This window comes from Panthera pardus, unplaced genomic scaffold, assembly GCF_024362965.1.
Source record: "Panthera pardus isolate Hobbes unplaced genomic scaffold, ASM2436296v1 HiC_scaffold_11, whole genome shotgun sequence".
Classification (NCBI taxonomy): Eukaryota; Metazoa; Chordata; class Mammalia; order Carnivora; family Felidae; genus Panthera; species Panthera pardus.
The window spans coordinates 9980537-9993651 of NW_026526666.1; the positions used below are offsets into that span (position 1 = coordinate 9980537).

Below are 13115 nucleotides of genomic sequence, written 5' to 3' on the forward strand. Positions count from 1 at the left end.
GACATCTCATTGTGGTTTTGATTTGCATCTCCCTGATGATTAGTGATGTTGAGCATCTTTCACGTGCCTGTTGACCATCTGCATGTCTTCTTTGGGAAAATGTGTATTCACGTCCTCTGCCCATTTTCTAATCTGATTTTTTTTTTGGTATTGAGTGTATAAATTCTTTATATATTTTGGATATTAACCCCTTATGGATATACCATTTACAAATATCTTTTCCCATTCAGTAGGTTGACTTTTTATTTTGTTGATGATTTCCTTTGCTGTGCAAAAGCTTTTCATTGTAGTGTAGTGCCAGTAGTTTTATTTTTACTTTTGTTTCCCTTGCCTGAGGAGACAGATCCATAAATATTTTGCTAAGGCCGATGTCCAAGAGATTACTGTAAGAGATTACCTATGTTTTCTTTTAGGAGTTTTATGATTTCAAGACTCGCATTTAGGTCTTTAATCCATTTTTACTTTATTTTCTTATATGGTATAAGAGAGTGGTCCGGTTTAATTCTTTTGCATGTAGCTGTCCAGTTTTCCCAACACCATTTACTGCAAAGACTGTCATTCCCCATTGTATATTCTTTTCACCTTTGTCATGGATTAGTTGACTATATAAGTGTGGGTCTGTTTTTGGGATCTCTGTCTGTTCCATTGATCTATGCGTCTATTTTTGTGTCAGTACCATACTGTTTTGATGAATATAGTTTGTAATATACCTTAAAATCTGGGATTGTGACACCTCTAGCTTTTTTCTTCTTTCTCCAGATTGGCTTTGACTATTTGAGGTCTTTTGTAGTTCCATACAAATTTTAGGATTATTTGTTCTAGTTCTACCAATTGCTATTGGTATTTTGACAGGGGCTGCATTGAATCTGTAGATTGTTTTGGGTTGTATGAACCCAAGTGTTAACAGTATAAACTCTTCCAATTCATGAGCATGGTATATCTTTCCATTTGTTGTTGAAATCTTCAATTTCTTTAACTAATGTCTTATAGGTATAGGTCTTTTACCTCCTTGGTTAAATTTATTCCTAGGCATTTTATCCTTTTTTGGTGCAATTATAAATTTGACTGTTGTTTTTTAATTGTTTAAAGAGAGTATTTATTAATTTCTATTTTACTAGGAAATTTTTAGAGAAAGAATGTTGAAGTCTGTCAATTGCATATTTTTGCACTCATGGAATGATCACATGGGATTTTCTCCTTTAACCTATTAGTACAGTCATATCATTGGATTTGGTGGTATCAAACCATCCCTGTACTCTTAGAATTGACCCTTCTTGAACAAAAGATATTCTTTTAATGTGTTGCTAGAGTATGTGGACTAATATTTTATTTAGGTTCCAGAAAATGACAATACTCAAATTTAGCCCAGTAGCAGTGTCATGGCTCCAGGTGAGTTGCCTGAAGTGGGCCTTTAGTCAGTAGATGGGAACATAGGAACACAGCTCAAACTCCCATAGAGGGAATTGGTTAAAGTTAACTAAAGAGGATTTCTGTTTCTGGGAAGATCAAGTGGACATACTTTTTCCCCCCTATTCCTCCCACTAAGTGCAACTGGAAACAACTGACATTATAAGTAAAACAACTCTAAGAAGGCTCTGAAAGATAGAAAGAAGTCAGACTAGCTAGGGACTTTGGGACCTGAGGAAAGACATGATGATAAGTTCCTTGGGTTTTCTTTTGCCTCATTTTTGCAGACTTGGAACTGAAAGTCAACAACCTGGAAATGCCAATGGTACAGACAAACAAAACAAAACAAAACAACAACAAAAGCCTGCTCTGTCTAGGCAAAGGATCAGTAAGGGGGCAGTCCAGCAAGATAGAAAACTTTTAGATAATTCATCACTCTCCTTTAGTCAACACCACAGAAAATAATGGCTCCTAACCCCACCCATGTCAGCAAAGGCTGAGTGGGGTACTAGATTCCCATCTTTCTTTCTTTCTTTCTTTCTTTCTTTCTTTCTTTCTTTCTTTCTTTCAGGTTTGTTTATTATTTTGAGAAAGAGAGCGAGCACAAGCAGGTGAGGGGCAGAGAGAAGGAGAGACAGAATCCCAAGGAGGCTCCACACTGTCAGCACAGAGCCCAATGCGGGGCTTGAACTCAGGAACTATGAGATCGTGACCCGAGCTGAGATCAAGAGTCAGATGCTTAACCGACTAAGCCACCCAGGTGCCCCCTAGATTCTCACCTTTCTAAAACCGTAGTAAAGTGCTGAAGTGGTGTCACAGAAGATCAGGTAAAGAGCGAAGACTTTCATCCCCATTGGCCTCCATGAGAGCTTCCTGCAGTGTCAGTGGAGACCACATGGGGAGCCTCTCCTGATGTGTCTCTGCTTGGGTGTCAACAGAGGCTCAGCGAGCAAACTAGGGGAGGTCGATTCTATGTGGCAATAACAAGGCAGTAATGAGGAAGCACCTTTCCTTTCCCCTGTCAGAATGGAGTTAAAAATAGAAGAACCCAGTTAAAAGATGCTTAACTAAGATCCAGAGCCTCATAACGATACAAAAATGTCTAGGGTTCGATTGAAAATTACATGTCATACCAAGAATCTAGGAAGACCTCAAACCAAATGAATGAAAGACAATCAATAGATGACAATACTGAGATGATAGAGATGTTAGAATTATCTGACAAAGATTTTAGAGCAGCCACTGTAAAAATGCTTCAATGAGCAATTACAAACATGCTTGAAAAGATTTTAAAAATGGAAAATCTTGGGGCACCTCGGTGACCTTTTGGTTAAGCGTCTGACTTTGGCTCAGGTCATGATCTCACTGTGTGGTCAAGCCCCACATTGGGCTCTGTGCTGACAGCAAGGAGGCTGGAGCCTGCTTCAGATTCTGTGTCTCCCTCTCTCTGTCCCTCCCCTGTTTGCTCGCTCTCTCTCTCTCAAAAACAAACATTAAAAAAAATAATAAACATTAAAAATTTTTGAAAAAAAAAGGAAAGTTTCAGCAAAGAATTAATAAAAGCGTTCAGCAAAGAAACATAAGATATAAAGAGGAACCAAATGGGAATTTTAGAACTGAAAAAGGTAGTAACTGAAACAAAATAGCTTAGTAGATAGGCTCAAAAGCAGAATTCAGGGTACCTACAGAAAAAAAGAACTAATGAACTAGAAAATAGAACAATAGGAATTTCCCAGTCTCAACATCAGAAATAAAATAGACTGGAAAAGAGAACAAACAGAGCCTTAGGGAATTAAGGGACTATACCAAAAAAACTAGCACTTGTGTCAGCAGAGTTCAAGAAGGAGAGGGGAAAAAAGTCAAGGCAAAAAAAGAACTTAAAGACTCATCACATTTGGGCTGCCTGGGTGGCTCAGTTGGTTGAGCGTCTGACTCTTGATTTCAGCTCAGGTCATGATCTCAAGTGTCATGGGATCAAGTCCCGTGCTGGGCTCTGCACTGAGTACAGAGCCTGCTTGGGATTCTCTCTTTCTCTCCCTCTGCCCCTCTCCCCTACTCATACTCTCTCTCCCTATCAAAGCAACAACAACAACAAAAGATGCATCATAACGAAGCTGCTGAAAGCTAAAAAGGAAACTTCTATGAAGCAGCCAGAGAAAAATGATCTTCACTATAGGGGGAAAACAATTATAATGATAGCAAATTTGTCATCAGAAACCATGGAGGCCAGATGGAAGTGACATATATCTCTCCAGTGCAGAAGGAAAATAATTGGCAACTCAGAAACTCACACCCAGTGAAAATACCCCTCAGGAATTAAGAAGAAATCAAGACATTCTCAGATGGAAAAATAAACAAACAAACAACAACCACCAAAAAACTAAGAGAATTTGTCTGGGAGACCTTGCATATAAAAAAAAAAAATGGCAAAGGAAGTTTTCTAAACAGAAAGGAAATGATGAAAGAAGGAAGGACATGATATGCAAAATCATGAGTAGATGTAATAGGTTTTATTTCTCTTCTTGAGCTTTCTAAATTGTTGGATGATTGATGCAAAAATTATACAGTCTTATGTGGTTCCAAATGTATTAGAGGAAGTATTTAAGCCAATATAAACAGGGAAAGGTTACAGACGTAAAGGGAGGTGAGGTTTCTGTACTTGAACTAGTAAAATGATAACACCTGTAGTCTGTGATAGGTTATGTGTATATAATTTAAAACCTAGAGCCACCACTACAGAAGCTATACAAAGACATACCTTAAAAAAACACTATAGGTAAATCAAAACGAAATTCTAAAAAATGCAGGAAAAAGAAAAGAGAAATGAAAAACAGAACAGAAAACAAGAAATAAAATGGCGGACTTAAGCCCTAACATGTCAATAATTATGCTAAATGTAAATGGCATAAGTATACCAATTAAGAGAAAGATTGGGGGGTGCCTGGGTGGCTCAGTTGATTGAGCATCTGACTCTTGATTTCAGCTCAGGTCATGATCCCAGGGTCATGGGATCAAGCCTGGTGTCGGACTCCGTGCTGAGCATGGAGCCTGCTTAGGATTCTCTCTCTTCCCTTCTCTCTCTCTCTCTCTCTCTCTCTCCCCCCCCCCGTGCCCCTCTTCCCTGCTTGTGCACTCTCTCTCTCTCTTTAAAAAAAAAAAAAGGAGAGAGAGACAGATTGGCAGAGTGTATTGAAAACATAACGACTATATGTGTCTATAAGAAACATGCTGCAAATATACAGGTTGGTTTAAAGACTGGAAAAAAAGATACATCATGTATTCATATAAACAGGAATGAAGGAAATCAGTAGAGTAACTATATTAATACCAGATAAAGTAGACTTCAGAGCAAGAAAATTATCACAGGCAGGAAGGGACAATATATAATGGTAAAAAAATCAATCCACCAATAAGTCATACATACATAGCAATCCTAAGTGTGTATGGACCAAACAGAGCTACAAAATTTGTGAAGCAAAAATTGACAGAACTGAAAGGAGAAATAGACAAGTCTGACAATAGTAGAAGACTACAGTACCCTTCTCTTAAGAATTGATAGAAAAACTCAATAGAAAATCAGCAAGAATACAGGATAACTTAACAACGCCATCAATCAACAGGATCAAATTGATAATCGATAGAGCACTTGAATCAACAACACAAGAATACACACTTTTTTCAAGTGCTGATGGAACATATACCAAGATCAATCATATTCTGGGCCATAAAACAAGCTCAAACATTTAAAAGAGTTGAAATCATACAGAATGTATTCTCTGTCCATAGTGGAATCAAACTAGAAGTCAATTAACAGAAAGATAACAGGAGACGATTCAAACACTTATAAACTAAACTACATTTTTCTAAATTATCCATTGAGTGAAAGAGGAAGTTTCAGGGGAAATTAAAAAAAAACACATTAAACTGAATACAAATGAAAATACAACATATTGAAATTTGTGGGACAGAGCTACAGCAGTATTAAGAGGGAAGTTTATAGCACTCTGAATACAAACATTTGAAGACAGTAAAAGTCTCAAATCAATAATCTGACTTCCCACTTTAAGAATCTAAAGGGGAGGGGGTGGGAAGAGTAAAAAAAAAACCCCAAAGAAAACAGAAGGAAAGAAATAATGAGTGGAAATTGATGAAGTGAAAACAGAAAAATAGTGGAGAAAAGAGCTGAAATGATCAATAAAATTGACAAACCTCTATGATGGCTGATTTTTTTTTTAAGAAGAAAATAAAAATGACCAATATCAGGAGTGAAATGGGATAGGCCTACAGGCTCTGCAGACATCAGAAGGATAATAAAGGATAATAAATACAAATGAACCTGACCACTTAGACAAAATGGATTACTTCCTCAAAAAGAAAAACCAAACTATCACAGCCTACTCAACATGAAATAGATCATTTGAATAGCCCCATCACAGTTAAGGAACCTGAAGTCATAATTTTAAAACTCCCAAAAAAGAAATCTCCAGGCCCACATAATTTCACTTGAGTATTCTACCAAATGTTTAGGGAAGAATTACCACCAATTTTACACAATCTGTACCAGAAAATAGAAGAGAAGGAAACACTTTCCCCATTCATATTTTCTATTGTGGTAAGATATATCATTTTATCACTATGGAAAAAATTACCATTTTAACCATTTTCAAGCGTACAATGCAGTGGCTTTAAGTATCCTCCCTATGTGTGTGACCATCACTCCTATTTATTGCCAGAAGTTTTTCATCATCCTAAACAGAAACTCTCCACGGTCCCTACCCCAACCGCTAGCAACTTCTATTCTACTTTTTGTTTCTATAAACTTGCTTATTCTAGGTACATCAGGTAAGTGGAATTGTGTATTCTTTTATATCTGGCTTATTTCATGTGGCATGTTCTTAAGGTTCATCTATTTTTTTTTTTAGCATGCATCAGACTTTCATTCCTTTTTATGGGTTTACAATATTCAATTGTGTGTACATTCCACATTTTGCTTATTCATTCATCCACCAGACATTTGGATTGTTTCCCCCTTTTGGCTACTGTGAATAATGCTGCTATAAAAATTGACGTGCCAATATGTGTTGAAGTCCCTGATTTAAATTATTTGGGGTATATACCCAGAAGAATCCAGGAATTGCTGGATTCTACAATAATTTTAGGTTTTGTTTTTAAAGGTACTACCAAGGGGCGCCTGGGTGGCTCAGTCGGTTGAGCAGCCGACTTCGGCTCAGGTCATGATCTTGCACTCCGTGAGTTCGAGCCCCGCGTCGGGCTCTGTGCTGACAGCTCAGAGCCTGGAGCCTGTTTCAGATCCTGTGTCTCCCTCTCTCTCTGACCCTCCCTCGTTCATGCTCTGTCTCTCTCTGTCTCAAAAATAAACGTTAAAAAAAAAATTAAAAAGGTACTACCAAACTAATTTTTTACAGTGGTTGCAAATTTTATATCCCCACTAGCAATGCACGAGAGTCCCAATTTCTCTACATCTTTGCCAACACTTGGTATTTTCTGTTTTGTTTTGTTTAGATAATAGCCATCCTAATGGATGTGAAATAGTATCTTATGGTTTGATTTGCATTTCCCTAATGACTAGTGATGTTGAGCATCATCTTGTGTTCTTATTGGTCATTGGTATACCTTTTTTGTACAAATGTATATCCAAATCCTTTGCCTACTTTTTTTTTTTTCAAATTTTTCAAATTGTGGTAAAATACACATAAATTCACCACCTGAACTCATTCTAGGTGTATAATTGAGTGATACTATGAACATTCATTTTGTTGTGCAGTTATGACCATCATCTCTTCCCCGAACTCTTTTTATCTTGAAAAACTGAAACTTTATACCTATTAAATAATAGCTCTCCATTCCTTCCTCCCCCCTACCCTCTCCACTGCCCTTAGTAACCACAATTCTACCATATCTGTGAATTTTACCCCTAGGTACCGCTTATCAGTGAGATCACATGATATTTGCTCTTTGGGTTTGGCTTATTTCACTTAGCATAATGTCCTCGAGGTTCATCACTATCATAACGTGTCAGAATTTCCTTCCTTTTTAAGGCTGAATAATATTCCATTGTATGCCACGTTTTGTTTCTCCATTCATCCATTGGTGAACAGGTGGTTTACTTCCACCTTTTGGCTATTGTAAATAACACTGCTAAAAGTATGAGTGTATACAGATCGTTTTGTGCCCTGTTTTCAGTTCTTTGGGGTATATATGCAGAAATGGAAATGCTGGATCATATAATTCTAATTTAGTTTTTTCATATAATTCTAGTTTAATTTTTTGAGGTACTGCCATACTAATTTTTACAGCAGTGCACCATTTTACATTCCCACCAGCAATGTCCAAGGGTTCCAATTTCTCCACATCCTCACCAATACTTGTTATTTTGTTTATGGTAGCCATTCTAATGGGTATAAAGTAATATCTCATTGTTGTTCTGGTTTGAATTTTCCTGATTAGCGATGCTGAATATTGCTTCATGTGCTCACTGGCCATTTGTATACTGTCTTTGGAAAAATGTCTGTCAAGTCCTTTGCCAACTTTTGAATTGGGTTTTTGTTGCTGTTGAGTTTTAGGAGTTCTCTATATATTCTGGATATTAATCCCATGCCAGATATGTGACTTGCAAATATTGTCTCTCATTCTGTGTGCTGCCCTTTTACATTGTTGATTATGTACTTTGATGCATAAATGTTCTTAATCTTTTCATAAAGTTCAATCTTTCTATTTATTATTACTGCTAGTACCTTTGGTGTCATGTCCAGAAATCGTTACCAAATCCAATGTCACGAAGCTTTCTGTGTTTTCTTCTAAGAGTTTTATAGTTTTAGTTCTTATGTTCAAGTATTTGATCCATTCTGAGTTAATTTTTATATATGTTGTAAGGTAAGAGTCAAACTTCATTCTTTTGGGGGCACTTGGGTGGCTCAGTCAGTTAAGTGTCCGACTTGGGTTCAGATCACGATCTCATGGTTCATGGGTTTGAGCCCCACATTGGGATCTGCGCTGACAGCTCAGAGCCTGGAGCCTGCTTTGGATTCTGTGTCTCCCTCTCTCTCTGTCCCTCCCCCACTCACAATCTGTCTCTCAAAAATAAATAAATGTTAAAAAAATGTTTAGGGGTGCCTGGGTGGCTCAATCAGTTAAGCATCGACATCAGCTCAGGTCATGATCTCATGGTTTGTGGATTCGAGCCCTGCGTTGGGCTCTGTGTTGACAGCTCTGAGCCTGGAGCCTGCTTCAAATTCTGTGTTTCCATCTCTCTCCGCCCCTCCCCCACTCACGCTCTGTCTCTCTCTCTCTCTCTCTCAAAAATAAACATGAAAAAATTAATTTAAAAATGTTTAAAAACTTCATTCTTTTGCATGTGGATATCCAGTTGTCCCAGAGCCATTTGTTGAATAGAGTCTTTTCTCCATTGAATGGTCTTGGCACCCTCACCAAAAACCAGTTTCCCACATATGTGAATTTATTGCTATGCTTTCTATTTTATTCCATTGGTCTTTATGACTGTTCTATGCCGGTACCGTGCTGCTTTATTACTGTACCTTTGTAGTATATTAAAAAAATTTTTTTAACATTTTTATTTATTTTTGAGACAGAGAGAGACAGTGCAAGCGGGGAGGGGCAGATAGAGAGGGAGACACAGAATCCGAAGCAGGCTCCAGGCTCTGAGCTATCAACACTGAGCTCGATGGGGACCTCGAACCCACAAACCATGAGATCATGACCTGAGCTGAAGTTGGGTGCTCAACATACTGAGCCACCCAGGCGCCCGTCTTTATAGTACATTTAAAAAAAGTAAGCTCAATGCTCAACGTGGGGCTTGAACTCATGACCCCAAGATGAAGAGTTACATACTCTACTGACTGAGCCAGCCAGGTGCTCCTGTGGTATATTCTGAAATCAGGAAATAGGTGTCCTCCGAATTTGCTCTTCCTTTTCAAGATTGGTTTGGCGATTCAGGGTCCCTTGAGATTCCATATGAATTTTCGCCTGGATTTTTCTATTTTTTGCAAAACACCATTGGGATTTTTATAGGAATCTAATGGAATCTGTAGCTCACCTTGGGTAATATTATTATTATAGCAATATTATGTCTTCCTATGAACAAGGGATGTCTTTCATTTATTTATGTCTTATTTAGTTTCTGTCAGCAATGTTTTGTAGTTTTTAGTATACAAGTCTTTCATCTCCTTGATTAAATTTATTCCTAAGCCTTTTATGATGCTAATATAATCAGAACTGTGTTCTGAATTTTCTTTTCAGATTGTTTATTACTAGTGTATAGAAAGGCAACTGGTTTGGGTGTGATGATTCAACCTTACTGAATTTATTATTTCTACGTTTCTGTGTGCATGTGTGGAATCTTTCAACATATGAGATCATATCATCTGCAAATGAAAATAATGTTACTTCCTCCTTTCTAGTTTTGGCACCTTTTGTTTTTCTCTTGCCTAATTGTTCTGGCTAGAATTTTAAGTACTAAGGTGAATAGAAGTGGTAAAAATTGGCATCCTTGTCTTATTCCTCATCTTAGGGAAAAGCTTTTAGTTTTTCACCATTGAATATAATGTTAGCTGTGGGTTTTTCATATATGGTCTTTATCATGTTGAGGACACTCTCTATTATTCTTAGATTGTTGAGTGTTTTTATAATGAATTTTGTCAAATGCTTTTCTTCTGCACCAACTGACATGATCAGATGGGGGTTTTCCCCTTTATTTTATTAATTTGGTGTATTATCTGGGTTGATTTTTGTATGTTGAACAATCCTTGCATTCTGGGACTAAATCCCACTTGGTCATGCTATATAATCCTTTTAATATGATGCTGAATTCAGTTTGCTAGTATTTGGTTGAGGACTTTGCATCAATAATAATAAAAGATATTGATCTGTAGTTTTCTTTTTCTTGTAGTATCTTTGTGTGGCTTTGGTATGAGCCAAAGGCTAGGTAAATGCTAGCCTCATAGAATGACTTAGCAAGTGTTCTCACCTATTCAGTTTTCTGGAGGAGTTTGCATTAATTCTTCATTAAATGTTTGGTGGCATTCAATAATGAAACCATCTGGTCTTGGACTTTTCTTTGTCAGAAGGTCTTTTGATTGATTACTGATTCAATCTACTTACCAGTTGTAGGTCTATTTAGATGTTTCTATTTCTTCTGGAGTCAGTTTTGGTTGATCATGTGTTTCAAGGACTTTGTCCATTTCATCTAGGTTATACAATTTGTCAGTGTACAATTGTTCATACTATTGTCTTGTGATATTTTTTATTTGTGTAAAATTGGTAGAATGTATCTAGTTATATTTCTGTAATTTGAGATTTTAGTAATTTGAGTCTTCCCTCTTTTTTCCTTAGTCTAACTAAGGTTTGTCCCTCTTATTGATCTTGTCAAAGGATCAATTTTTGGTTTTGTTGATTTTATCCACTGTTTTCTTAGTCTCTATTTCTTTTTCTCTTAGTCTCTATTTCATTTATCTCTGCTCTAATCTTTAATATTTCTTTCCTTCTGCTATCTTTGGGTTTAGTTTGTTTTTTTTCTAGTTCCTTAGGTATGAAGTTATTGACTTGAGGTCTTTCTCCTTCCCCTCCTCCTCCTCCTCCTTCTTCTCCTTTTTTGAAAGAGGGAAGGGCAGAGGGAGAGAGAGAATCTTAAGTAGGATCCACACCCAGCACAGAGCCCAATGTGGGGCTCGATTTCACAACTGTGAGATCCTACATGACCTGAGCAGAAATCAAGAGTCAGACACTTAACTGACTGAGGCACCCAAGTACCTCAAGATCTTTCTTCTTTTTAAGAATGGGTGTCTATAGCTGTAAATTCCCTCTGAATATCACTTTCACTGTATCTCATACATTTTGGTATGCTGTGTTTTCATTCATTTCTAAGCATTTTCTAATTTCTGTTGTAATTTCTTCTTTGACCCATTAGTTGTTTAATTTATAGACATTTGTGAATTTTCCAGTTTTCCTTCTGCTATTAATTTCTAGTTTCAATCCATTATAATTGGAAAGTTACTTTGTATGATGGCAATCTTTTAAAACATATTAAGACTTGTTTTGTGGCCTACCATATGGTATATTCTGGACAGTGTTCCATATAAATTTGGGAAGAATATGAATGTTGTTAGGTGGACTATTATATATGTGCTGTTAGATCTAATTGACTTATGGTGTTATTCACGTCTGCCCTCTATTTCCTTATTGATCCTCTGTCTGATGTATCCATTACTGAAAGTGGGGTATTAATGTCTCTTATCAGTTTACTAGGCTTGCTGTAACAAGTATCACAAACTGAGGAGGGCTTAAAACAAATTTCTTTTCTCATGGTTCTGGAGGCAGGAAGTCCAAAATCAAGGTGTCAGCAAGGCCTTGCTTTCTCTCATAGCTCTAGAGAGCCTTCCTTGTTTCTTTTTAGTTTCTGGAGTTTGCCAGCAGTCTGTGGCATCCATTGGCTTGTGGGTACATTGCTCCAGTCTCTGTCTCCATCATCACATGACATTCTCCCTGTACGTCTCTGAGTCTCTGTTATATGTTTTTATAAGGGCACAAGTCATTATGATAGGGCTCATTAGGCTCATCACCCTAATCCATCTTGACTAATAATATCTGCAAAGACTCTATTTCCAAATAAGATCACATTCACAGATATCAGGCGTTGGACTTTGACATCTCTTTTTGAGAGTCATAATTAAGCCCATAACAGGTGGAATCTGACGATTGCCAATGACATTTAAAAATCTATTTAAACATCTCTAAAATCAGGATATATTTCACAAATTGATGGTATCTAAGATTCTGTGTGACACATTTCATAATGTGATAATGGCTATGAAGAAAAAAAGATCGAAAGAGGATGACGAGTGTGTGGGAGTATGATTTGGGGTTGAGTGGTCAGAGAAGACTTTCTTATGCAGGTGACATTTAAGTAGAGAATCATTACTTAGAAAGAGCCAGACATGCAAAATCTGGAGCCAAGAGTATTTCAATTAGAGGGAATAGTAAGTGGAAAAGCCTTGAATTGGAAACAAGTTTGGTACACTAAAGAATGGCAAGAAAACCAGTATAGCTGGAGAATAGTAAGGAAGAAAGAGGTAAAAATAAGTCTGAGGGCCTAATGAGCACTTATTAACATTAAGAGTTAAGATGATGTAATTTCTGAAGATAGGGTGTTCTTGAGAGTGAAATTACTCCCAAAGACATTTTAAAACTCCCATATTTGATGCTATAAGAAACCCTTTCTAGTTTCTATAACACTATTATTCCCTTTTTTTTGGATCCCTTTGACCTCAGTATGTGAACAAGTTCTTGTTAGTTTCAATATTTTAGAAACTCAATATTTTGGAAATCTCTTATGTGAATTATTTAAATACTTTATGCTTTCTGAAAACTAACTTCTCAACTTTATGAATTTAAAATACCTCATTGCGGGGCGCCTGGGTGGCTCAGTCGGTTGGGTGTCCGACTTCGGCTCAGGTCATGATCTCGCAGTCCGTGAGTTAGAGCCCCGCGTTGGGCTGTGTGCTGACAACTCAGAGCCTGGAGCCTGTTTCAGATTCTGTGTCTCCCTCTCTCTCTGACCCTCCCCCATTCATGCTCTGTCTCTCTCTGTCTCAAAAATAAATAAACGTTAAAAAAAAATTAAAAAAAAAAAAAAAAAACTCATTGCTGAGGTGCCTGGGTGGCTCTGTCGGTTA

At 37.2% G+C, this 13115-nt stretch overlaps 1 protein-coding gene across 2 annotated transcripts in view; it reads left to right on the plus strand.

Moving 5' to 3' along the window:
• Window positions 1-13115, plus strand: part of PTPN22 (protein tyrosine phosphatase non-receptor type 22) — a 59403-nt gene that overhangs the window by 23133 nt on the left and 23155 nt on the right. The window lies entirely within an intron of this gene.